Source organism: Pongo pygmaeus, chromosome Y (genome assembly GCF_028885625.2).
Source record: "Pongo pygmaeus isolate AG05252 chromosome Y, NHGRI_mPonPyg2-v2.0_pri, whole genome shotgun sequence".
Classification (NCBI taxonomy): domain Eukaryota; kingdom Metazoa; phylum Chordata; class Mammalia; order Primates; family Hominidae; genus Pongo; species Pongo pygmaeus.
In genome coordinates this window covers 3,749,617-3,776,346 of record NC_072397.2, presented here as the reverse complement: position 1 = coordinate 3,776,346, position 26,730 = coordinate 3,749,617, and the positions used below count along the sequence as shown (strand labels likewise).

At 40.2% G+C, this 26,730-nt stretch overlaps 1 protein-coding gene across 5 annotated transcripts in view; it reads right to left on the bottom strand.

Moving 5' to 3' along the window:
• Positions 1 to 8,135, bottom strand: part of USP9Y (ubiquitin specific peptidase 9 Y-linked) — a 199,623-nt gene extending 191,488 nt beyond the window's left edge. For 2 of the 5 annotated variants that reach the window (XM_063660975.1, XM_063660977.1), the window contains exons 1-2: positions 7,629 to 8,122; positions 5,666 to 5,713 (exon numbers count right to left, since the gene is read on the bottom strand). The gene's annotated coding sequence lies outside the window, so the exon portion shown is untranslated. Of the gene's footprint in view, positions 1 to 5,665; positions 5,714 to 7,289; positions 7,430 to 7,628 lie in introns of all 5 variants that reach the window. The other 3 variants (XM_063660976.1, XM_063660974.1, XM_063660973.1) reach the window with 3 other exon arrangements.
• Positions 8,136 to 26,730: the final 18,595 nt, after the last annotated feature.

Below are 26,730 nucleotides of genomic sequence, written 5' to 3'. Positions count from 1 at the left end.
TAACTGAAGCTTCCCCCCATGCTAATGGAAATAATGTTGCCCAAAAGTTTCATGATAAATTAATTATGCTTTACATAGACTATTGCTACCTGGAAAATAGAAGGAGGAGATACTCATAAGCAGGGAGCCTCCTTTTTCCTTAGGACTTACTCTAACCATGTGAAGAGCTGCCAGATTGTACAGTGCCTGACAGCTCTCATCTGACAAGAGCTGCTTAGCATGTGAGTAACAGTTCCAAGGTACACAAAAATGGCATCTTGTTTGTAAGGCTGCTGCTCTGGTTAAAGAAGACTCAAGGAAGTATGCTTATTTTAGATTATTTACGGTTTAAAACATTTCGGTAAAGTATGTTCTTGTAAGCAAATTTACCTTCACTTCGAGTTCTCCAGAATTCAGAAACTGATTTTCTGACAATGCAGTTATTTGCCTAAGTTTATTAAAGAGTCTTTTCTCTTAAAACCAGACAACTGGAATCACTAGTTACTTCACCAAGACTTTGACTAGACTAACATATTTTTAGGTAAAGTTCCAGCAACGCCAACTTAAAAGGAGCCTATATGGGCGATCAATTCTTGCTGCACATTATGCAAACAATCAGGCCAAGTACAATAAGCCTAACACTTATACTGCACATGAAATGGTCTTACTGTAATTCCTCTATAATGGAAAAGGAGTGCTGGAGAGAGAAACTGTTTCAAAGGAGAAGTTTAGCATTTGTTACTAGATTTCAGCCCTGACTTCTGTTTTTAATTGCAGAATAAAGAGCATGAGTTATTTCTTGGATACAATAATCCTCTAAAGATTACCATATTATAATTTGTTTCATATTTTTAGTTGGTGCCCTAATGGAATAGGTTCTTTTTTCGTTCTGACATGCAAATACTCTTTTGATTGTCAAAATACTAACGTTATGTATCTCTCCTTATTCTACTTCCAAAGAAACCAGATTCATGGTCTCCTGAAGACTAGAGATGCCAATCTCCCTTATTTGGCATCTACTGGGCCCAGACTGTTTTTCTCTGCAAATGTCCTGCTGCTAGGAATATACAAGCACCTTTCTAGGCCCTTTCTAGACCCAGGGACTGCCAAAGCAGTGGGCACATGAGATTCTAAGGACTGGTTTTGAGGGGCAGAATTAGGTCATACCCTCCAAAGTAACGAGGGGTAAACAAATGCCTCAACAGCTAGTAAACAAGGGACTCTGCCCTCTGAGCTATCATTTGGCGCCTTTTCATGCATTCTAACCATAAAGAATTTTCTGCTTCTCATAAAACTAAAACTAAGAGGGTAAAGATACCTCATGACAAAGCCTCCCAGCTATGAGTTGTACATCTAGATAATACATTTTTCAAATTTTTTTTCAGAACAATGCTTATTTTTGAATAGGTAATCGCTTTAATTCTGTAACTAAAACCATGATTAGTAGTGGAATGCACAGAAGTTAAAGATAAGTCAGTTTTGTAAACTCACCTTTGACTTTTTGCTGGCTGACTTTTCACTGTCAGTTCCCTGGCAATAGAGGGATGGTGGGGAGTCCCCACGAAGGGGGACAAGATGAACCCAGACCAGACACCCAGGCCACAATGGGTTCATCTGTCCTCCCAACTTTATGGGATGGAATAAAAATTTGGGGGCCACTGATGTTGCCTCTGGCAAATCTTGGCCTAAAAAGGGAGAATGTAAACCAAAAATAAAATTCGAAGCCCACCAATCATCTGAATGGACCCTTCCTTTTGACAAGGACATTCCAAGGCTAACCTGAGGGACTGGTTCAAGTCGTGATGCGGAGAAGAGTGCAGACATGCCTCATTATATGCTCCTCTCTTTTGGAATTACTAATACCTCAAACTATTTTTCTGATGAGAAACACTTACAATCTTACAATCTATTTTTTCTGAAGCTCACTACCTGGAGGCTTCACTTGCATAAGAGAACTTTGGTCTTCACAATCCCTCATCATTATAACCCAGACATTCTCTTCTATTGACTGTAGGTCTTCAAGTAATAACTTAACTGTCAACCTACCAATCAGAGAAATTTTAAATCTACCAATAACCTGGGAGCCCCAGCTTTCAGCTGTCTCAACCTTCTGGGCCGAAGCAACATACATCTTCCATATATGTATTTGATGGATGTCTCATGCCTCTGTAAAATTTATAAGCTAGGCTGTGCCCAGACCACCTTGGACACATGTTCTCAGGGTCTCCTGAGTGCTGTCTCATGGGCCATTGGTCCTTCATACTTGGCTCAGAATAAATCCCTTCAAATATTTTACGGAGTGTGACTCTTCATCAATAACTTTTCAGTTAGGAAAAGATTTCCTAGCTAGAACATAAAAAGCACAAGCAATAAAACAAAAAAGGTTTTGTGCTTCAAAATATGTCATTAAGAAAGTGAAGATAAGCTGCAGACTAGGACAAAATATTTGCATATCATATGTCTGACAGAAGATATTATCTAGGCCAGCGCAGTGGCTCACACCTGTAATCTCAGCACTTTGGGAGGCCAAGGTGGGCAAATCATTTGAGCCCAAGAGTTTGAGACCACCTTCGGCACCAAGGCGAAACCCCATCTCCACAAAAAAGTACAAAAATTACCAGCCTCACCAACACGGTGAAACTGCATCTCTATTAAAGATATAAAAAATTACCTGGGCATGGTGGCATGTGCCTGTAATCCCAGCTACTCAGGAGGCTGGGGCAGAAGAATCGCTTGAACCCAGGAGGTGGAGGCTGCAGTGAGCCAAGATCGCACCACTGCACTCCAGCCTGGGCAACAGAGCGAGACTCTGTCTCAAAAAAAAAAAAAAAAAAAAAAGGACAAAAATTAGCTGGGCCTGGTGCAAGTTGTCCAAGCTACTTGAAAGGCTCAGGTAGGAACATCACTTGAGCCTGGGGTATGGAGTTTACAGTGAGCCCAGAGTGTGCCATTGCACTTCAGCCTTGATAGCAGAGCCTGTCTCACACACACACATTAAAAAAAGGAAGGAAAGGAAAAAAAGACATAGCCAAAGAGCTTTTACAGCTCAATTTGAAACAAACAATAAATTTTAATGGGCAAGTCTGAACATTCTCTAAAGAAACACAATCAGAAAACGAGCACATGAGAAGATGTTCAAAATTTGTTAGCCAATAGGAAAATGCAAAATAAGATACCACTAACAAGATACCACTGCACACCCAATGGAAAGAGTATACCAAAACAGCTGATATGAATGTAAAATGGTGCAGCCACCTGCACCAAGGAAAACAATTTGGCAATTGCTTAAGTTAAATATAAACTTACAATACAATAAGTAATTTTGTTACTACATACCTCCCCAACATATAATTGTTCTTTTCTTTTTTTTGAGACAGAATCTCGCTCTGTTGCCCAGGCTGGAGTGCAGTGGTGAGATCTCTGCTCATCACAACTTCTGCCTCCTGGGTTCAAGGGATTCTGCCTCAGCCTCCAAGTAGCTGGAACTACGGGCACACACCACCATGCCTAGTTATTTTTTGTATTTTTAGTATAGACGGGGTTCCACCACATTGGCCAGGCTGGTCTCGAACTCCTGACCTCGAGATCCACCCACTTTGGCCTCCCAGAGTCCTAGGATTAGAGGCATGAGCCACCGGGGCCGCCCTACAATTGTTCTTAAAGTCCTTAAAACATAACAAAGAAACAAAAACGCTAATTGTTCACACATACAGCCTTGTGTACATTAATGTTCCTAGCAACTTCACTTATAAAAACCCCAAACTGCAAACAAGTGTACCAAATGTACACTTGGTAAATGGGTAAACTGCACTCATACAATGATATACCATTAGTATAAAAAGACGCAGTATTTATCCATATTACAACATGAATGAATCTCAAAAACATTATCTATGTGGAAGATGTGAATCTCAAAAACATTATCTACGTGGAAGATGCGAGATACAAAGACTACATATTTTGATTCAATTTTTGTGAAACATCCAAAAAAGGCAAATCTGTAAATATAGAAGATTACGGACTACCAAGAGCTGAAGATATGAGTGGGGAATGGCTTGAAAAGGAGCAAGGATGTGCTGGAGTGATGAAAATTTTCTAAAACTGGAAGTGTTTCAGAGCTCTGTAAATTTATTAGAAACCAATAAGTTGTATATGTAAAAGAAACATTTAATATGTAAATTACACTTCAATAAAGCTGTTACACTAACTTATGCAATAAGCAAAAAATATTTCCAGTTTATTGCACAAAAATAACTACCAACCCTTTAATGCGTATTTTTTAAAAGACATAGATTTGAAATAATTATCTTTAACTCAAGCAAAGGATGGTTTCCACATCAAAATGCTAAAACAAATACAAAAATGTCTACTGTAGTTTAAAAATGAATCTTATAAAACAACAAAAAGCTAAAAAGTGTTAATTTGTGCAACAAACCAAGAAGTGAATGTTGAAATTGAGACAAATACGTACTTTCTAAAACTGTAAGCTGCCTTATAAGTATCTGATGAAAAAATCTATTAGAAGATGTCCATTAAAATACGTAATACTAGATACTGGAAAATGCATTTCAACATCTGAGAAGAAAAAAAGACCTATGGTAAATCCATTTTTTTCTTTTTATTTTTTTAAGACAGTCTTAGCTTTTGTCTCCCAGGCTGCAGTGCAATGGTGCGGATCTCGGCTCACTGCAACCTCTGCTTCCTGAATTCAAGTGGTTCTCCTGCCTCAGTTTCCCAAGTAGCTGGGATCACAGGCGCCTACCACCATGCCCAGCTAATGTATGTATTTTTAGTAGAGACAGGGTTTTGCCATGTTGGCCAGGCTGGTCTCGAACTCCTAACCTCAGGTGATCTGCCCGACTTGGCTTCCTAACTCGGCTTCCTAAGACGACAGGAATGAGCCACCGTGCCTGGCCTGGAAAAGATATCCTTCTTTTCCATTTTCATTGACAAAGCACGGTAACCATTCAAAAGCCCAAAAATAAGAAACACACATACTCAGAATCCCCTGAGCCTCCTACATTATCTCACATATGTCTGTCTGTGATTGGGAGGCACGGGTGGTTTACTGTCTCAATAACAGTAAATAAAATCTACTGTTAAAAATCACTTCTTTATTACGTATTCTCAAATACAATGTTTTTGCTATTATGTAATCATTATAAAAATTTTCTCCAAGTTTAGGTGAAAAGTCATATACATATTTTTTTTTTTTGAAACGAAGTTTTGCTCTTGTTGCCAAGGTTGGAGTGCAGTGGCGCTACCCTGGCTCACAGCAACCTCCCACTCCCGGGTTCATGGGATTCTCCTGCCTCAGTCTCCCGAGTAGCTGGGATTACAAGCACCCGCCACCATGCCAAGCTAATTTTTTTTTTTTTTTGTATTTTTAGTAGAGACGGGGTTTCACTATGTTGGCCAGGCTGGTCTTGAACTCCTTACCTCAGGCAATCCAGCCGCCTGGGCCTCCCAAAGTGCTGGGATTACAGAAGTGAGCCACCACACCCGGACCCAAAGTCATATATATTACCAAAGCCAACCAACAAAAGGAAGTATTGTTAACAGTAAGACAAGATTGACAGAGTAAACATTCACGCAATCACTGTTAACACAAAACGGTAAGAAGAAATAATTAAAATCCCACAATCTTATTTTCAAGTCAGTGAAATAAAAAATACTCCCAACTCACCCTTGAATCACCAACGGCAAATAACTTTAGATTTTCTTTCTTCCCAAACTGTAAGAATAAAGTTTGAAACGAGAAAGTTAAAAGCATATCAATGAGTTTTCTAATTGAAAAACAAATCCTGACACTTTTAAACAATTACGCATTTGCAGAGACGAAAATGGCAGTGATTAAAGCAGCAAACTAAAAAAAATGTAGAAGTTTATGGTGTGTATTTTAAAGTTTAACGGTATAGTTTTAGACAAACATGTACCTTATGATCTGGTACTTAATTTATCGGATAACTACTAATAAGAATGAACTTCAAGAAAAGAAATCTTGAAAGTTTCATAGTGAAAGAACCTGTATTTCCTTAACAGTGAACTTGTTTTGCAGATTTAGAGGATGAACGAGTTGCCCAGTAAGAGAATGCCCCCCTAAAAAACAAACAAACAAAAAAAAAACAGGCTGAGCGCGGTGGCTCACGCCTGTAATCCCAGCACTTTGGGAGACCGAAGCGGGCAGATCACCTGAGGTCGGCAGTTCCAGACCAGCCTGAACAACATGGAGAAACCCTGTTTCTACTAAAAATACAAAATTAGCCCGACGTGGTGGCGCATTCCTGTAATCACTGGTACTCCGGAGGCTAAGGCAAAAGAATCGCTTGAACCCGTGAGGTGGAGGTTGTGGTGAGCCGAAATCGCGCCACTGCACTCCTGCCAGGGCAACAAGAGCGAAACTTCGTCTCAAAAAGAAAACAAAAACAAAACAGCATTAATAGTTAATGTTTACATATACATCTTTCAAATTTAAAAACCTTCTGAACAAGTTAAGATACACTGGGCAGCGTACAAATTAAGCAAACTTATGAGTGAATTTTATAAATAACATTCTTAATATAAACGTTTAAAATTCCTGTGTAAATTTCTAGTATGCAAAAAATTTCATAAAAATTAGTAAAATATCTCCTCCATAAGTCTAAGTTAATATTTTGAGATACCGAGAAAGTACATTATGCGTAATGCGCTGTCACAAAAACAGGTTCAACTACTAACAGAGACAAGTTGTTTCGGTAGAGAACAAAACAGAAAGGAGATCTGATCCAAACTAAATCGGAACCGAACTGTTCATTGAAATACGTCATACTGCATCTTGGCGTTTAGCAAAGTGGCGGAGAGGAAGAGGAGGTATAAGGGTATAAGAGAGCAAAAACCTGGTGCAGACTCTCAGGTCAGATGGTGCGGGGTGATTGCGGGAGGTGGACAAGAAGTCGGCCCCCTAATGATTAAGGACAGCTAACGCCTAACTCCGTTCCTAATCACCCTACCTAGGTAACAGCATTTGGTGCAACGAGCCAGTTTCGAGCATGTGAAGGACCGTGGGGCAAGGTCTGTAACCAAGAGCGGTTAGTCCCTGGCTCTAAGTGAGGCCCCGGGCATAGATAGGAGGTTCTTCCTGTGAAACCAGAGATTTAATCCTCCCACTTCACCTTAGGTAGTACAAGAAACAGGCACGGCGCGGGGAGGCTAGGCGGCCATTTTTCCTTACAGTGCACAACACACAGACAGCAGTTCTGCCCGCGCCTGCCCCCAGCCCTCCGAAATAAAAAGTCCCAAGCCCGGTAGGGGAAAAGAAGAAACGCACATACTCAGAATCCTCTGAGCCTCCTACATTATCTCACATCTGTCTGTCGGTGATTCGGAGGCGCGGGTGATTTACGGTACAGGCGCCATGTCCACGTAATCAGGGCACCCGACGGTGGGAGACAAACTAGACTCAGACCTACACCTGGGAATGGCGGACAACAAAATATCTGTAAAATATTTTGATATTAGATACTTTCTAGGCACGCGGTCGTGACTGCGGCCTGCGTGCCTGAGGAGGACGTTGCTCACAAATACCGGGATTTGGCCTAAGAAAGCGTCCACCTCTTTATATAGAGGTGACGGATGCCGCTACCTCTTTGTCATTCAGTAGCCCTCTTTACCTGTTTTGGCCTCGCTGCTAGGGCGGTCGCTGAGCTTACACGGACTCCAGGTGATGAGTTTTTCCTGAGTCACCGCAAAGGCGGTTTCACTAGGCTTCACTTTTCTTTACTCGCGGTTTTCGGCCAGGTCTCTCCTGAGACTCACTCCTATCTGCCGGTCCCGACACCAGCAACAAGCGCTGAGGTAAATGTCCCAAGTAAGACAAAGGCAATCTCCGTCAGGGCCTGCTAGCGGCGTGAAGCAGGGAGGGACTTAGAGCAACACGGTCAGTCCGCAACGGGCGGGGTTCAGTTAAATTATGTTTCCAGTGATCTATTAGACCCGTGCTCTTCAATATGGCGGATTAAATCCGGCTGACCGAAAAAATAAAAAAAGAGAGAGAGAGAGAGAAAGAGAAAGAGACAGAGAAAGAAATAGACCGCCGAGACAGCTGCGCAGGCTTCCACCATCCCCAGAGCAGCGACCAGCTACCCTCCAAGACCCCACCCCCGCCAAGCCCCGCCCCCTAGGACCTCCCCTGCTCTGATTTATGTCTTCCTGTCTTTGCTAACGGTTCCTGTTTCTACTTCTCTTCCCCTTTTCTACTCTTTTTATACCCAGAAGCAGCGGAACTGGAAACACCTTGGTGCCCTAGACGGAAACCTAAGTCCCGACTGAAGCGTATCCATCACCAAACACTGGGATAGCTGCAGCTAGGGCCACACAATAAAAATAGCCCAGGACGGCACTGGCTATCCGCTGCCCCTTCAGGGGCTGCTATAGAATTCCTGTCCTTAATCGCTTTTAGTTCTTTAACTACTTGTGGAAACAGCTGATTACTGGACACGTGGGAGTACGAAAGGCGTTTAGTAAGACTGCAAATCTGTTGTGAACTGGTAGGACGCAGAGTGTATGGCATAGTCAAGAAAGAAGTCAACGCCAGGCGAGGTGCTATGGCTACGGGATTAATCTTTTGTGGCCCAACTATGTTGCTCTGACGGTTCCACTTGCACTACTGGTTTTTACTTCATCGTGAATCTCTGCTCTGGCAGATAACACCCTGCATGAAAACATCACCAGTTTTCAAGTTTTTCTCAGGATGAACAGTACATAGAAAAGTGAACCTGAATGCTGAGATCCTGAGACCGTGCTGCGGCGCCTGGGAATTCATAGAGCAGCTATTAAGAGGCCACTACTTCTCGCATCGTGTGCCATGCAAGTAAACCTACCCTATCCTGAGACCCTTGCCTGGGGTGACTGGAAGAGCTGCTTCTGTAGAACCTTGGGCCAGGCCATCTGTCTGGACGAATAGGAGAAAAGCCTAGTTGTTGTCTCCTGCAAGATGTATTCAGTTGCTATTTCGCCTTTGTTCGTTAATCTGTTAGTATGGTATATTACATCAATTAATATTTCATATTAAATCAGTCATGAATTCCCATTATGAGCACCACTTGCTCATGATTGAAAATATTTCTTATATGTTGCAGATTCACTCTTGGTATTATTTGTCCATTTTTGTACCCACCTAGCACACACATATACAATTGCAGATTTGTTAGGATTAGATATCATGTGATACTTACTATCTTATGAAGTTCTTAATACATGTATTGCTATCCTTGGTTTTTCATTAAAAAAATTTAGAAAAAATAAGTTAATTGCCCAAGATCATCAGCCAACAAAGATAAGAAGTACAAGTGTTAGCCAGGCACGGTGGCTCGGTCACTCTCTTTGCCTTGAATATTGAGACAATAATGTTTCTTTCCTGAATCTTTATGAGTGATTCATATAGCAGAAATGTTTACACTTTATTCATATTTGTGGCAATATTTTCCAAGGTTATTGTAATGCCATTTAAAAATAAAGTTTGCTGGACAGGCACGGTGGCTCACGCCTGTAATCCCAGCACTTTGGGAGGCCAAGGCAGGCAGATCACTAGGTCAAGGGATTGAGACCATCCTGGCCAACATGGTCAAAGCCCATCTCTACTAAAATACCAAAATTAGCCAGGCGTGGTGGCAGGCACCTGTAGTCCCAGCTACTCGGGAGGCTGAGGCAGGAGAATCGCTTGAACTTGGGAGGCGGAGTTTGCCATGCACCGAGATAGCGCCACTGAACTCCAGCCTGGCAACAGAGCGAGATTCCATCTCAAAAAAAAAAAAAATTCATGTGGCATGTAAACTTGTTTCTGGCTTCTTTCCTCAATATTATATCCGAGGGCTTCATTTATGTACTATAATATATAAAATACTAGAACATACCCGTCTCATTACTATTGATGGATATTTGGGTCATTAATTATAGTCCATGTATTTTGGTAGACATATGTCCTTGTTTGTACTAAGCCTATTGTTGGAATTCCTAGAGTTTTTGAGGATACATATGCTTGTCTTCAATGGATAGTGTCAAATAGTTTCTCCAAGTGGCTGTGTTTATTTGAATCATAAACTTTCAGGCTTTGTTTGTATGTCAGAAGCAGCCAATATTGATAATTGATAAACATTGATAATTTCATATGGTTTAGTGTGTAAAGTTATATCTCCACCAGTGTTGCCAGAGGGGAATATTCAACCAAATTGAACTCACCAACAACTCTTCCTGTGCTCTAAGGAGCTACCCATCAAGCACCTTAATTCAGCATGGGTCTCGAATTTTGACACTTTCTATTCAATTAATGGCATAAGACATCTGAGTTAAAATAATAAATGGCAGAGTAAAACACTTCAAATTAAAGTTTGTAAGTTCAGAGACTTTTCCCCACTTCTTTTGTTTATAATTTTCTTCAATAACTACTGCCTTTCACATTAATATTACTTCCTTACTTTCTGGTTCTGTATTTTTAGGAGAAAAAGTGCTATTACATTACATTTTAATCAAAATGACCCACTTCATTCTTTTTCTACCTGGAAAGCCTTGGGAAGTATACTTATCTCTTACTATTAAACCTATATTGTAAGATAGGGGAAAGGAAGGACTTTCAGAATGGTGGCATGAGGAGTCTCCATCCCCAGCAAAACAGCCATACTGGTAAAAGTTATATGAAAAAACAAAATGAATAATGGCTGGGCGCAATGGCTCACACCTGTAATCCCAGCACTTTGGGAGGCCAAGGTGAGCAGATCACTTGAGGTCAGGGTTCGAGATCAGACCAGTGAAACCCCGTCTCTACTAAAATACAAAAATTAGCCGGGCATGGTGGTACACACCTGTAATTCCAGCTACTCAGGAGGCTAAGGCACCAGAATAGCTTGAACCTGGGAGGCAGAGGTTGTGTGAGTAGTGATTGCACTGCTGAACTCCAGCCTGGGCAAAAAGAGTTAGACTCTCAAAAAATGAAATAAAATAAATCTCTAGAAGTAGTTCTAAAGGTATACAGCAAGTGGAGAAACATTTATTCAAGCAAATTTACAAAAGCCGAAAAAACCACAAGTTTGTGGTATTTGAGCCCCTTGAATTGAGAAATAGGCACTTCAACAAAAATTGTTGGGGATTTCTAATGCTGCTTTTAGTAATATATTAAGAGCAACTAGAAGAAGATTAACAAGGATATACGCAATGAAAACTGTAAAACATCTAGGCGTCCCAGGGCTTCGAGAGGCAGAGGCAGGAGAATCACTTTAGGCCAAGAGTTTAAGACCATTCTGAGACCACAGTGAGACTCCTTCTCTGCAAAACTCTTTTAAACAAATTACCTGGGCATCTTGATGCACACCTGTAGTCCCAACTACTCAGATTGCTGAAGGTGGAATGATCTCTTGAACCTAGGGGATTGGGGCTGCAGTGAGATATGACTGCACACTGCTCTGCAGCCTGGACAACAGAGCAAGACCCTGTCTCTAAAACAATAAAAATAAAGTAAAATAAAACAGAGAGAATAACACAAATGACTAAATTAAGAATAGAAAAACAGAGAACATCAGCCAGGCGTGGTGGCTAACGCCTGTAATCCCAACACTTTGGGAGGCCAAGGCAGGTAGAACACGAGCTCAGAAGATCGAGACCATCCTGGCTAACACAGTGGAACCCTGTCTTTACTAAAAAAAAAAACAAAAAATTAGCTGGGCTTGGTGGCGGGCTTCTGTAGTCCCAGCTGCTCGGGAGGCTGAGGCAGGAGAATGGCTTGAACCTGGGAGGGGGAGCTTGCAGTGAGCTGGAGCTTGAAGTGAACCGAGATTGCACCACTGCACTCCAGCCTGGGTGACAGAGCAAGACTCTGCCTTCAAAAAAAAAAAAAAAAAAAAAAAAAAGAACATCGATGAATCTAAAAGTTCGTTCTTTGAACAATTAACAAAATGAACAAATATTTAGGTAGAATGACCAAGAAAAGAAGTGACAAGAATCAAGTTTCTAAAATCAGAAATTAAACTTAATGAAACCAAACTTAATGAAAAATTTTAATTATACAGGAATATTATGGACAATTGCATGCTAACAAAATCAGTAGCTAAAATTCCTGAAAAGGCACAAACTTCCCAAACTAACTCAAAATGTAAAAGAAGATTGTAATAACCCTATAATTAGAGAGTGAATTAATACCATAAAAACTTCTCTCAAAGAAAAGACCAGGTCTGAATGAGCTTCCTTCTCAATTCTACTAACTTTTTTCTTTTCTATTTTTTTTTTTTTTTTTTTTTTTGAGATGGAGTCTGGCTTGCTCTGTTGCCCAGGCTGGAGTGCAGTGGCACAATCTCAGCTCACTGCAACCTCCGCCTCCACCTCCCAGGTTCAAGTAATTCCTTGTCTCAATCTTCCAAGTAGCTGGGATTACAGCCTGCCACCACGCCTGGCTTATTTTTATGTTTTTAGTAGAGACAGGGTTTCTCCATCTTGGTCAGGCTGGTCTTGAACTCCTGACATCATGATCCACCCGTCTCCGCCTCCCAAAGTACTGAGATTACAGGCATGAGCCACCGTGCCCAGCCAATTCTACTAACTTTTAGAGAATTAATACCAATCCTTTATAAACTCTTCCAAAAATAGAACTGGCAGGAGAAATTTGCAATTCATTCTGTGAAGTCATTTATGATATCAAAACCAAAAACATGAAAAGAAGGCAGGGTTGGGGGAACAGAGGGAATAAGGAATGAAAAAAATAAAGCAAGAAGGGAGATTGGGACAGAGGAAGGAAAGAAAGGAAAAGAAGGAAGGAAAATAACAGACCAGTATTTCTTTTTTCTTTTTTTTTTTAAGACAAAGTCTCCCTCTGTCACCCAGGCTGGAGTGCAATAGCAACACAATCTCAGCTCACTGCAACATTTACCTCCTGGGTTCAAATGATTCTCCTGCTTCAGCTTCCCAAGTGGAGTAGATGGGACTACAGGCAGGCACCACCACACACAGCTATTTTTTGTATTTTTAGTAGAAATGGGGTTTCACCATCTTGGCCAGGCTGGTCTCAAACTTCAAGGCCTCCTGCCGCCTTCTCCTCCCAAAGTGCTGAGATTACAGGCGAGAGTCACTGGGCCTGGCAAATACTTCTTATAAATATTTACAATAACATCTTCAACAAAATACTAGGAAAGCAAATCCAGCAACATATAAAAAGAATTATGGTAGAAGGAATTTTAATAGAATAATGAGAATAGAGAGAATAATGTCCCCCAGATACGTTTGCATTATAATACTGGGCATATCAGAATATATTTCCTTACATGGCAAAAGGACTTTGCAGATATGATTCATGTTTAGGACCTTGAGATGAGATTATCTTGGATTGTTTACAGTGGTCTAATCTAATAAGGAGACAATAGAAATGGCCACTAACCATAAATAAAAGGCATCAGTCAGAGAGCTGCAGCAATGATAGAAGGGTCAGAGAAATGGTAAGCTAATAGCCTCGAAGATAGAGGAAGGTGACTGCAAGCCAAGGAAGGTGATTGGCCTCTAAAATTGGGAAAGGCAAGAACTTTACCTTAAAAAGAAATATAGCCTTTAATTTAGCCCATTAAAAACTGTGTCATTGGGCCAGGCAAGGTGTCTCACACCTATAATCCCAGCCCTTTGGGATGCCAAGGCAGGCGGATCACTTTAGGTCAGGGGTTCGAGACCAGCCTGGCTAACATGGTGAAGCCCTATCTACTAAGAAAAATTAGCCAGGCATGGAGGTATGCACCTGTAATCCCAGATACTCAGGAGGCTGAGGCAGGAGAATCCTTTGACCCTAGGAGGAGGTTACAGTGAGCTGAGATCCTGCCACTGCACTCCAGCCTGGGTGACAGAGCAAGACCCTGTATCAAAAAAAAAAAAGAAAGAAAGAAAAAACATTGTGTCACATTTCTGACCTAAGAAATGTAGGATGGTAAATTTATACTACTTTGAGTCATGATGCATAAGATAATTTGTTAAAAAGCAATAGGAGGCAAGGCACAGTGGCTCATGCCTGTAATCCTAGCACTTTGGGAGGCCAAGGCAGGTGGATCACCACGTCAGGAGATCGATACCATCCTGGCTAACATGGTGAAACCCTGTCTCTACTGAAAATAAAAAAAAATTAGCCGAACATGGTGGCGGGTGCCTGTAGTCCCAGCTACTCGGGAGGTTGAGGCAGGAAAATGTCATGAACCCCAGGGGCAGAGCTTGCAGTGAGCTGAGATCACACCACTGCACTCCAGCCTGGACAACAAAGTAAGACTCCATCTCAAAAAAAAAGAAAAAAAAGCAATAGAAAAGCCATGCACCGTGACTAAATAAGAGTTATCCCAGGAATGAAAGGTTGGTTTACCATCTGAAAATCAACTAACATAATATACATTTCAATAAAATAAAGGACAAAACCAAACATTATAATAAAAAATATAACAAATAATTTAACAAAAATCCAACAATATTTCTTGGCCAAAAAAAACCCCAAAAGATTAGGAAGTTAGAAACAGGAGGACATATATGAAAAACCCAGAGTGGTATCTCTACAATGATGAAAGACTGAATAATTTTTCTCTCAAATCAGCAGCAAGACAAGAATATCTGTGCTTGCTATTTCCTCAGCATCATAGTGAGATCCTAATGAAAGCAAATAGGGGAGAAGGAGCAAAAGGCATTCATATTGGAAAAGAAGAAATAAAACAACATATATGGGTGACATCATTTGGTATATCATGAATTTGTAAACTTTGAAGCAACCCACCAAAACTCTGTCCTAATAAATGAGTTCCGTTAAGGCTATAGAGTAACATACAAAAATCAGTTGCATTTCTTTATACCTCCAAGGAACAATCTGAAAACTAAATTAAACAATCTCATTCACAATAGCATCAATAAGAAAAAAAGTTCTTAAGAAAAAATTTGGGCTGAGCACAATGGTTCACGCCTGTAATCCCAACACTTTGGGAGGCCAAGGTGAGTGGATCACCTTGGAGTTTGAGACAAGCCTGACCAACATGGTGAAACTCCGTCTCTACTAAAAATACAAAAATTAGCCAGGCGTAGTGGCATGTGCCTGTAATCCTAGCTACTCAGGAGGCTGAGGTGAAAGAATCCCTTGAACCCAGGAGACAAGAGGCTGCAGTAAGCCAAGATTGTGCCACTGCACTGCAGCCTGGGGGACGGAGCAAGACTCCATCTCAAAAAAAAAAAAAAAAAAAAAAAATTTAAGAAGTGTAAAACTTACACTCTCAAAGTGATAGAATATTTTTATAAGAAATTATAGAAGGCCAAGAAAAATGGAATGACATCTCTCATTTATGAAGTGTAAGATTTAATACTATGATGATTGCAATACTCCCCAAATTGATCTACAGTTTCAACACAATCCAGATTAAACTTTTCCTTGGATATTTTGCAGCACTGAGAAATTGATCTTACAATTTACACACAGTACAAGAATAAGCACAGACATCTTGAAAAAGAATAAAGTTGAAGGACTTATACTACCTAGCTTTAAAACTTACTATAGGGCCAGGTGCAGTAGCTCATGCCTGTAATGCCGACATTTTGGGAGGCCAAGGTGGGTATATCACCTGAGATCAGGAGTTTCAGACCAGCCTGGCCAACATAGTGAAACCCCATGTTGACTGAAAATACAAAAAATTAAGACAGGGTGCAGTGGCTCATGCCTGTAATCCCAGCACTTTGGAAGGCCGAGGTGGGCGGATCACAAGGTCAGGAGATGGAGACCATCCTGGCTTACACAGTGAAACTCCATCTCTAATTTAAAAAAATAATAATTAAAAAAATAAAAATAAAAAAGCCAGGTGTGGTGGTGCACGCCTGTAGTCCCAGCTACTCGGGAGGATGAAGCCAGAGAATCACTTGAACCCAGGAGCAGGATGTTGCAGTGAGCCAAGATCACACCACTGCACTTCAGCCTGGGTGACAGAGCGAGACTGTCTCAAAAAAAAATTAGTCAAGCATGGTGGTGCACACCTGTAATCCCAGCTACTTCAGACGCCTATAAACTCAGCTACTTTGGGAGGCTGAGGCAGGAGACTCGCTTGAACCCCGGAGGCAGAGGATGCAATGAGCCGAGACCATGCCATTGCACTCCAGCCTGGGCAACAAGTCTCAAAACAACAACAACAACAGCAACAACCTTACTATAAAGCCATAGTAATTGAAACAGTGTGGCACTGGCATAAGGATGGAATTCAATGGAATTAAATAAAAAATCCACTGCAAAAAGTCATTTTGAGTCTTTTTTAAAAGAGAGAACACTTGGCCAGGCATTGTGGCTCATGCCTGTAAACCCAGCATTTTGGATGGCCTAGATGGGCTGATCACCCGAGGTCAGGAGTTTGAGACCATCCTGGCCAACATGGTGAAACCCAGTCTCTACTAAAAATACAAAAATTAGCCAGGCATGGTGGTGCATGCCTGTAATCCCAGCTACTCAGAAGGCTGAGATACAAGAATTGCTAGAACTGGGGAGGTGGAGGTTACAGCAAACCAAGATTGCTCTACTGCACTCCAGCCTGGGCAACAGAGCGAGACTCTGTGTCCAAAAAAAAAAAAAGAGAGAGAGAACACTTCCAATTCAATAATAAAAGATAAATCACATAATTTAAAAACTAGATAATAAAAATGAAAAGAAATTTCTCTAACTAAAGGACAACAGCACACGAGAAAGTCTTGACACCATCAGCCATCAGGAAAATGCTCATCAAAACTGAGTAAGATGCCACTTCTATCTACTAGGTTGACTATAATTAAAAAGATGCTACATTCTGGATTATAGCAATTGCTGCCAAGAGTGTGGGGAGGTTAAAACTCTCATAAACTGTTAATGGAAATATAAAATTGTGCAACTGCTTTGACAAATTGTCTGATTCTGATTCTAAAAAATTTTAACATAGACACAGCAATTCCACTCCTAAGTATGTACCCTAGGGAAGTGAAAACATATATTCACACAGAACATGTACACAAATGTTTATCATTGTATTATTCATTATAGCCAGCAAGTAAAATCACCCAAATGTTCCTCAACTGATAAATGGATAAAATATGTTGTTCTTTTTTTCTTTCTTTTTTTTTTTTTGAGATGGCGTCTTGCTCTGTCACCAGGCTGGAATGCAGTGGCATGATATCAGTTCACTGCAACCTCTGACTCACTGGTTCAAGCAATTCTCCTGCCTTAGCCTTCCACGTAGCTGAGATTACAGGCATGCCCAGCTAATTTTTCTATTTTTAGTAGTGACGGGGTTTCATGATGTTGGCCAGGATGGTCTCAATCTCCTGACCTCATGATCCACAAGTTGACCAGGATGTTCTTGATCTCCTGACCTCATGATCCATCCGTCTTGGCCTCCCAAACTGCTGGGATTACAGGTGTGAGCCACTGTGCCAGGCCTAAAATGTGTTATTCCAATACCATAGGATATTATGCAGCAATACAAAGTACTCATACATTGTATAATATGAATAAACCTTTAAAACATTAAGCTAAGTGAAAGAAGCCAGTCACAAAATAACTTACATTGTATTCTCACATTTTTGTGAATTGTTAGAATAGTCCAACCTGTAGAAGCTGATAGTAGATTGTAGGTTGCCTATCACTAGGTGCCTGGGGGCTAATGGGAAGGGATTGCTAATGAGTATGGAATATCATTTTGGGTGATGAAATGTTCTAAAACTGATTATAATTATAGTTGTACAACTCCCACGAATACAATATACTAAAAACATTGAATTGAATTGTACATTTTAAATCAGTACATTTTATGCTTTATGAATTATTCTCCATAAAACTTTTTAAAAAGGATAAGCAGAACTTGTACATAATTGTTATTCAATAATTTTAGGGCTGCAAATTTCTATGACATTCTGCAGACTAAAAGCTAAATAGTTAACAGCAATGGAGATTTTTGGGTAAATAGCCAAGTTAATACAGCTTTGGTAATTTGCCAGCTCCTATAGCTCCCCAGAGAAGCAGACTCTTGTATCTTGGAACTGGCCTGAAATATCTAGAACGTGCTCTTTTAAGAACTAGGTTGGAATTTACAGCTATGTTATTGTATTCTCCTGTTGAGTCTATCTGAGATCACATGGTAAGAATTAAGTTTGCTGTTTGGCTACCACCAACTCCTTTCATTGTTACCACCAAGAAAATTTAGGGTTCACCTTTCTGTAGTCTCAAAGATAAGTTACTACTTTACTCAAATATCTGCTTTCCAGCTTCTCAGATTCTGTTCCTCTTGACTTCTTTCCCGTTTATCTTTGTCTTTTTGGGCTTATACTCTTTTTATTTATTCCTTTAGTGGAGTTTCTCAGAAGGAACTTATTTGTTTCTTTTAAAATGAAAGGCAAACTTTATTATTATTTTTATTTATTTATTTATTTTTTTGAGATGGAGTCTCACTCTGTCCCCTCGGCTGGGGTGCAGTGGCGTGATCTCTGCTTACTGCAAGCTCTGCCTCCCAGGTTCAGGCCGTTCTCCTGCCTCTGCCTCCCAAGTAGCTGGGACTAGAGGCGCCTGCCACCACATCCAGCTAACTTTGATATTTTAGTAGAGTTGGGCTTTGACCATGTTGGCCAGGATGGTCTCAATCCCTTGACCTAGTGATCCGCCTGCCTTGGCCTCCCAAAGTGCTGGGATTACAGGCGTGAGCCACCGTGCCTGTCCAGCAAACTTTATTTTTAAATGGCATTACAATAACCTTGGAAAATATTGCCACAAATATGAATAAAGTGTAAACATTTCTGCTATATGAATCATTCATAAAGATTCAGGAAAGAAACATTATTGTCTCAATATTCAAGGCAAAGAGAGTGACCAGATGAGAACCCAGAAGAAACAAATGATTAATAGGCACAGTAAATATTCAACTTCACTAGACATCTTTACTAGAAACTTAAGAACTGTGCATTATAATCAAAATAACTTGTTATCTATTCTAAACTTCTACAACTTTGAGGAAATAATGTGAATCTCCTTCCTGTTAAGTTGTAAAATTTGGAAGGCTTACTTTCCCTGAGGACTTCAAAACAATTTTTAAAAAATTTAAAGGAGAATTTCTGGTAATATATGTACTTTGAAAAAAAGCATAGTTTTTAATTCATTATCATTACTACATGTTATGTATTATACATACTATACTTTACAGTATGACATTACATTAGGTTTGTTTACACCTGCATCACCACAAACATGTGAGTAATTCATTGTCCTATGACTTTAAAATAGTTCCAGCATCATTAGGTGATAGGAATTTTTCAGCTCCATTATAATGTGATGTAAATGATGTCTTATATACATGTCTGTCCTTGATGAAAACTTTATTTTATTTTTCCATAAGTTATTGGGGAACAGGTGGTGTTTCGTTATATGAGAAAGTTCTTTGGTGGTGATTTGTGAGATTTTGGTGCACCCGTCTCCTTAGCAGTATACACTGCACCCTATTTCTTGTCGTTTGTCTCTCACACCCCTCCTGCTCATCTCCCCAAGTCCCCAAAGTGTGTTGCATCATTCTTATACCTTTGTGTCCTCATAGCTTAGCTCCCACATATCAGTGAGAACATATGCTGTTTGGTTTTCCATTCCTGAGTTACTTCATTTAGAATAATAGCCTCCAATCTCATCCAAGTCACTGCAAATGTCATTAGCTCATTCCTTTTTGTGGCTGAGTAGTATTCCATTGTATCTATCTATCTGTCTATCGATCGATCAATCGATCGATCTATCTATCTAACACAGTTTCTTTATCCACTCATTGATTGATGGGCGTTTGGGTTGGTTCCATGATTTTGCAATTATGAATTGTGCTGCTATAAACATGCCATGTGCAAGTAAATTTTGTACAATGACTTCTTTTCCTCTGGGTAGATACCCAGTAGTGGTATCGCTGGATCAAATGGTAGTTCTACTTTTAGCTCTTTAAGGAATCCTCACACTGTTTTTCATAGTGGTTGTACTAGTTTACATTCCCACAAACAATGTAGAAGTCCTCCCTGATCACCGCATCCACACTAACATCTATTGCTTTTTGATTTTTTGATCATGGCCATTCTTGCAGGACTAAGGTGGTATACCATTGTGGTTTTGATTTGCATTTCCCTGATCATTAGTGATGTTGAGCATTTTTTCATATGTTTGTTGGCCATTTGTATATCTTCTTTTGCAAATTATCTATTCATGTACTTAGCCGACTTTTTGATGGGATTATTTGTTGTTTTTTTTTTCTTTTGAATTTGTTTAAGTTCATTGTAGATTCTGGATATTAGTCCTTTGTCAGATTTATAGATTGTGAATATTTTCTCCCACTCTATGGATTGTCTTTTTGCTCTGCTGAATGTTCCTTTTGCCACGCAAGGCTCTTTCGTTTAATTAAGTCCTGGCTATTTATCTTTGTTTTTATTGTATTTGCTTTTGGGTTCTTCGCAATAAAAATCCTTGCCTAAGCTAATATCTAGAAGGGTTTTTTCAACATTATCTTCTAGAATTTGTATAGTTTCAGGTCTTAGGTTTAAGTCCTTAATCAGTTGATTTTTGTGTTAAGTGAGAGATGAGGATCCAGTTTCATTCTCCTACATGTGGCTAGCCAATTATCCCAGCACCATTTGTTGGCTAGGGTATCCTTTCCCTACGTTATGCTTTTGTTTCCTTTGGCAAAGATCAGTTGACTATAAATATTATGGTTTACTTCTGGGTTATCTACTCTGTTCCATTGGTCTATATGCCTATTTTTATACCAGTACCATGCTGTTTGGTGACTGTGTCCTTACAGTATAGTTTGAATTGAAGTAATGTGATGCCTCCAGGTTTGTTCTTTTTGCTTAGTCTTACTTTGGCTCTGTGGGCTCTTTTTTGGTTCCATATGAATTTTATAATTGTTTTTTTCTAATTCTGAGAAGAATGATTGTGGTATTTTGGTGGAGATTGCATTGAATTTGTAGATTGCTTTTGGCAGTATGATCATTTTCACAATATTGATTCTACCCACCCATGAGCATAGGATGCATTTGCATTTGTTTGTGTCATCTATGATTTCTCTCAGTAATGTTTTGTAGTTTTCCTTGTAGAGATATTTCTCCTCCTTGGTTAGGTATATTTGTAAGTATTTTATTTTATTTGCAGTAATTGTAAAAGAGGTTGAGTGCTTGATTTGATTCTCTGCTTGGTCACTATTGGTGTATAGAAGAGCTACTGTTTGGTCTGCATTAATCTTGTATCCAGAAACTTTGCTGAATTATTTTATCAGTTCTAGGAGCTTTCTAGAGGAATCTTTAGGGTTTTAGAGGTAAACAATAATGTCATCAGCAAACAGTGACAGTTGACTTCCTCTTTATTGATTTGGATGCCCTTTATTTCTTTCTCTTGTCTGATCGCTCTGTCTAGGACTTCCAGTACAATGTAGAAGAGGAGCGGTGAGAGTGGGAATCCTTGTCTTCTTCCTGTTCTCAGAGGAAATGCTTTCAACTTTCCCTGTTCGTTGTGATGTTGGCTGTGCAGTTGTCATAGACAGCTTTTATCATATTGAGATATGTCCCTTGTATGCCAATTTTGCTTAGAGCTTTTATCATAAAAGGATGCTGGATTTTGTCAGATGCTTTTTCTGCATCTATTTTGATGATCATGTGATGTTTGTTTTCAATTCTGTTTATGTGGTATATCACATTTATTGACTTAAGTATGTTAAACTATGACATCCACTTGATCATGGTGGATTATCTTTCTGTTATGTTGTTGGATTCAGTTAGCTAGTGTTTCGTTAAGGACATTAGCATCTATGTTCATCAGGGATATCGGTCTGGAGTGACATTTTTTGTTATGTCCATTCCTGGTTATGGTATTAAGTGATGTTGGCTTCAAAGAATGATTTAGGAAGGGTTTCCTCTTTCTCTCTTGTGGAACAGTGTCAAAATGATTGATACCAATTCTCCTTAGAACGTCTGCTAGAATTCTGCTGTGAATACGGTTTTGACAGGTTGTGTCACTATTGTCGTTCAGTTCAAAGAATTTTTTTAAATTTCCATCTTGATTTCATTTTTGACCCAATGATCATTCAAGAGCAAGTTTTTTAATTTCCATGTATTTGCAAGGTTTTGAAGGTTACTTTTGGAGTTGATTTCCAGTTTTATTGCACCACAGTCTCAGAGAGTGCTTGATGTAATTTCAATTTTGTTAAATTTATTGAGGCTGATTTTTGTGGCCTATCATATTGTCTAATTTGGAGAAAGTTTTGTGTGGTGTTCAATAGAATGTGTATTCTGTGGTTGTTGGATGGAATGTTCTATAAATGTCTGTTAAGCTCATTTGTTCCATGATATTGTTTAAATCCATTGTTTCTGTTGACTTTTTATCTTGATGACTTGTCTAGTACTGTCAGTGGAGTATTGAAGTCTCCCACTACCATTGTGTTTTGTCCATCTCATTTGTTAGGTCTATAAGTAATTGTTCTATAAATTTGGGAGCTCCAGTGTTAGGTGCATATATTTTTAGAATTGTGATATTTTTCTGTTGAACAACGCCTTTTCCATTATGTAATGTCCCTTTTTGTCTTTTTTAACTGCTATTGCTTTAAAGCTTGTTTTTTCTGATGTAAGAATAGGTACTTTGGGCCAGGCTCATGCCTGTAATCCCAGCACTTTGGGAGGCCAAAGCAGGTGGGTTGCCTGAGCTCAGGAGTTCAAGACCAGGCAGCCTGGGCAACACAGTGAAGCCCTGTCTCTACTAAAATACAAAAAATTAGCCTGGCATGGCAGCATGTGCCTGTAGTCCCAGCTACTTGGGAGGCTGAGGCAGGATAATTGCTTGAATCTGGTGGGCGGAGGTTGCAGTGAGCTGACATCATGCCACTGTACTCCAGCTTGACTGACAGAGCAAGACTCCTTTACCTGAAGTTTATGTGAGTCCTTATGTGTTAGGTGAGCCTCTTGAAGGCAGCAAATAGTTGGTTGGTGAATTCTGATCCACTCTGCAGTTCTGTATCTTTTAAATCAGGCATTTAGGCCATTTACATTTAATGTAAATGAGTGTGAGGTACCTAACCATTCCATTCATCATGGTATTTGTTGCCTATGTATCTTGGTTTTTTTGTTTTTGTTTTTTAACTTTTATTTTTGTTTTATAGGTCCTGTGTGATTTATGCTTTAAAGAGGTTTTGTTTTGATGTATTTCCAGGATGTGTTTTAAGATTTAGTACTGCTTTTAACAGTTCTTGTAGTGCTGGCTTGGTAGTGGTGAATTATTTCAGAATTTGTTTGTCTGAAAAAGACTGTATCTTTTCTTCATATATGATGCTTAGTCTCACTGGATACAAAATTTTGGCTGATAATTGTTTTGTTTGAGGAGGCTAAAAATAGGGCCCCAGTCTGTTCTATTTTGTAGAGTTTCAGTTGAGAAATCTGCTTTTAATCTGATAGGTTACCTGGTGCTATTGTCTCACAGCTCTTAAGATTCTTTCCTTTGTCTTAAATTTAGTTAAGCTGAAGACAATGTGCCTAGGTAATGATCTTTTTCAATGAATTTCCCATGCGGTCTTTGTGCTTCTTGCATTTAGATGTCTAGTTCTCTAGGTAGGTTGGGGAAAATTTCCTTGACTATTCCCCTAAATATGTTTTCCAAACTTTTAGATGTCTCTTTTTCCCAGGAATGCCAATTATTCTTAGGTTTGGTTGTTTAACACTTTCTGGAGGCTTTGTTCATATTTTCATATTCTTTCTTCTTTGTCTTTGTTGGACTGGATTAATTCAAAGACCTTGTCTTCAAGCTCTGAATTTCTTTATTCTACTTCTTCAATTCTATTGCTGAGACTTTCCAGAGCATTTTGCATTTCTATAAGTGTGTCCAGTGTTTCCTGAAGTTTTTTTTTTAATTTAAGCTATTTATTTCATTGAATATTTTTTCCTTCAATTCTTGTATTTTTTTTTTAATTTCCTTATATTGTGCCTCGCCTTTCTCTGGTGCCTCCCTGATTAGCTTAGTAACTAACCTCCTGAATTCTTTTTCAGGTAAATCAGGGATTTCTTCTTGGCATAGCTTCATTGCTAGTGATTTAGTGTGATTTTTCAGGGGTGTTAAAGAGCCTTGTTTTGTCATGTTACCAGAATTTGTTTTCTGGTTTCTTCTCATTTGGGTAGCCTCTGTCACAAGGAAGGTCTGGGGCTAAAGGCTGTTGTTCAGATTATTTTGTCCCATGGGGTGGTCTCCTGTTATAGTACTCTCCCCCTTTTCCGAGGGATGTGGCTTCCTGAGAGCCAAGCTATTGTGATTCTTATCTCTCTTCCGGATTTAGCCACCCGGCGTGTCTGCCAGGCTGTTGTCTGGTACTGGAGATTGTCTGCACAGGGTTCTGTGCAGCCAATCTCTCAGCCATGGATACCGGTACCTGTTCTGCTGGAGGTTGCAGGAGGGTGAAATAGACTCTGTGAGGGTACTTAGCTTTGATCATTTAATACACAATTTTTGTGCTGGTCGGCCTCCTGATGGAAGGTGGCACTTTCCAGAGAGCATCAGCTTTGGTAGTATGGAGAGGAACCAGCAAAGGGTAGGGCCTGAGAACTATCAAGAGTATATGCCCTCAGTTAACAGGGCGGGTGGGGAAGGACTATCAGATGAGGGCGGGGCTAGGCATGTCTGAGCTCAGATTCTTCTTGAGCAGGTCTTGCTGTGGCTGCTGTTGGGGGTGGGGATTGGACTCCCAGTTCAATGGAGTTGTGTACCTAGGAGGATTATGGAAGCCTCTGCTGAGTCATGCAGGTTATCACGGAAGAGGGGGAAAGCTGGTAGTCGCAGGCTTCACCCAGCTTCCACACAATCCTAAGGGCCAGTCTCACTTCTACTGAATTCACCCCTAACAGCACTGAGTCTGTTTCCAGGCAGTGGGCAAGCAGGGGTGAGAATTTGCCCCAGGCTACCCACCTCCTAGCTGTGAAGGAAAGTAGGGCTTTAGTTCTTCCCACACCTGTAGAGTCTGCATGTCAGATTCACGCCCTAACACAAGTTCTGGCCACAAGCCTTCTCAATCAGCTCAAATTGTTACAAAGTTCATCTGGAAATTTCCTTCTCCCTGTGGCATTTTCCCTATGCCTCTGGCCACCCTCCTGAAGGATCCTTGTGATGCCAGGCAGGAATGGCCTGCTTGGGGCCCCAGTGAGCTCACAGGGATTTTCCCTCTTCTTTCTCTACCCTTGTATTTTGCTCGGCTCTCTAAATTGACTCAGCTCCAGGTAAGGTTGGAATCTTCTCCCATAAACTAGACCTTCATTTCCCCAGTTAAGGTGTGTGTTTGGAGACAGATAAGATCCCTTTCCCACTTCCATATTTTGGACCCTCACAGGATTTGGGGTGTCTTCCAGGTCCTACAGGAGCAATCTGCTTCCTTCAGAGGGTCTGTGGGTCCTCTCAGTTTTCCTGATTTATTCCTGCAGTTGCTCTGGAGCTTAAATTCATGATGTGAACCTCCACATGCTGCTCTGTCCGTCTGACAATGAAACATTATTATGCAGCACATGGGTGTATTGGGTTTCTCTGTTTTGTCCTAAAGTGGAAGTCAGAGACAAAAATTATGGAAGCTGTCAATCAATCAAGTCCTGGCCATTTTCAGCTCACTGATACTGAAGTTATTTTTAACCTCCTTTGTTATCATCAAAGATATAGCTCTCTGGCTTTCTATGAATCTGACTCATGGTAGACTGGCTTTTTTATTAAAAAAGCCTGGGTTGTTTATTAAAGATAAGGAGGTTGGCTTCCTGGGAAGGTAGAGGATCAAAAGTTCTATTTTTATGTGTAGTATAACCAATGTCCATTTGTATATTGAGTCTGTTAGGAGAGAGGATCAGTTTTTTTCTGATGATAGTATTTTCCTATGATATAATACTGAGGGAACTGCATGACTATAAAGACTTCAGGATATATTCTATTTTTTGTTTGTTTTTGCTTTGAGATGTAGTCTTACCATGTTGCCCATGCTGATCTCGAACTCCTAGGCTCATGTGATTTTCTTGCCTCAGCCTCCTAAGTGGCTAGAATTACAGGCACCCCACCATAACTAGCCATTCAACCTACTGATTATAGGTTATGTCAACTTAAAAAGAATGAGATGAAGAATACATGGTGTAAAGAATTTATATGAGCTAAAGTGAGCACAAGATGTCTGGAAAACTCAGACCCAAGTAACCTTGAATATGAGCTTCATTTGGTCTCTATTAACAAGCAGGTTTTAAACCAAAAGATAGGGGATGGGGAGTAGGCTGATAAAAGTTACCTGTCAGGAATTCTCACTGGTTTACAGAAATAACATTAACTAATTACTGGCTGCACATTGTTAAGCTATTCATTGTGGGCTATAGTATCTGGGGTGGCATTATTGGATAAATTTGTAGCTACTTGCGGCAATAGCAAGCAGTTTCAAGAGATGGATACTTAGCTTGAAGTAAGGAGTGAGAGCCAGGCCCAGTCACTCATGCTTGTAATCCCAACACTTTGGGGGGCTGAGGCAGGCAGATCATGAGGTCAAGAGATGGAGGCCATACTGGCCAACATGGTGAAACCCCATCTCTACTAAAAATACAAAAATTAGCTGGGCATGTTGGCAAGCGCCTGTAGTCCCAGCTACTTGGGAGGCTGAGGCAGGAGAAACACTTGAACCTGGGAGGCAGAGGTTGCAGTGAGCCGAGATGGCACCACGGCACTCCAGCCTGGTGACAGAGCAAGACTCTCTCAAAAAAAAAAAAAAAAAAAAAAAAAAA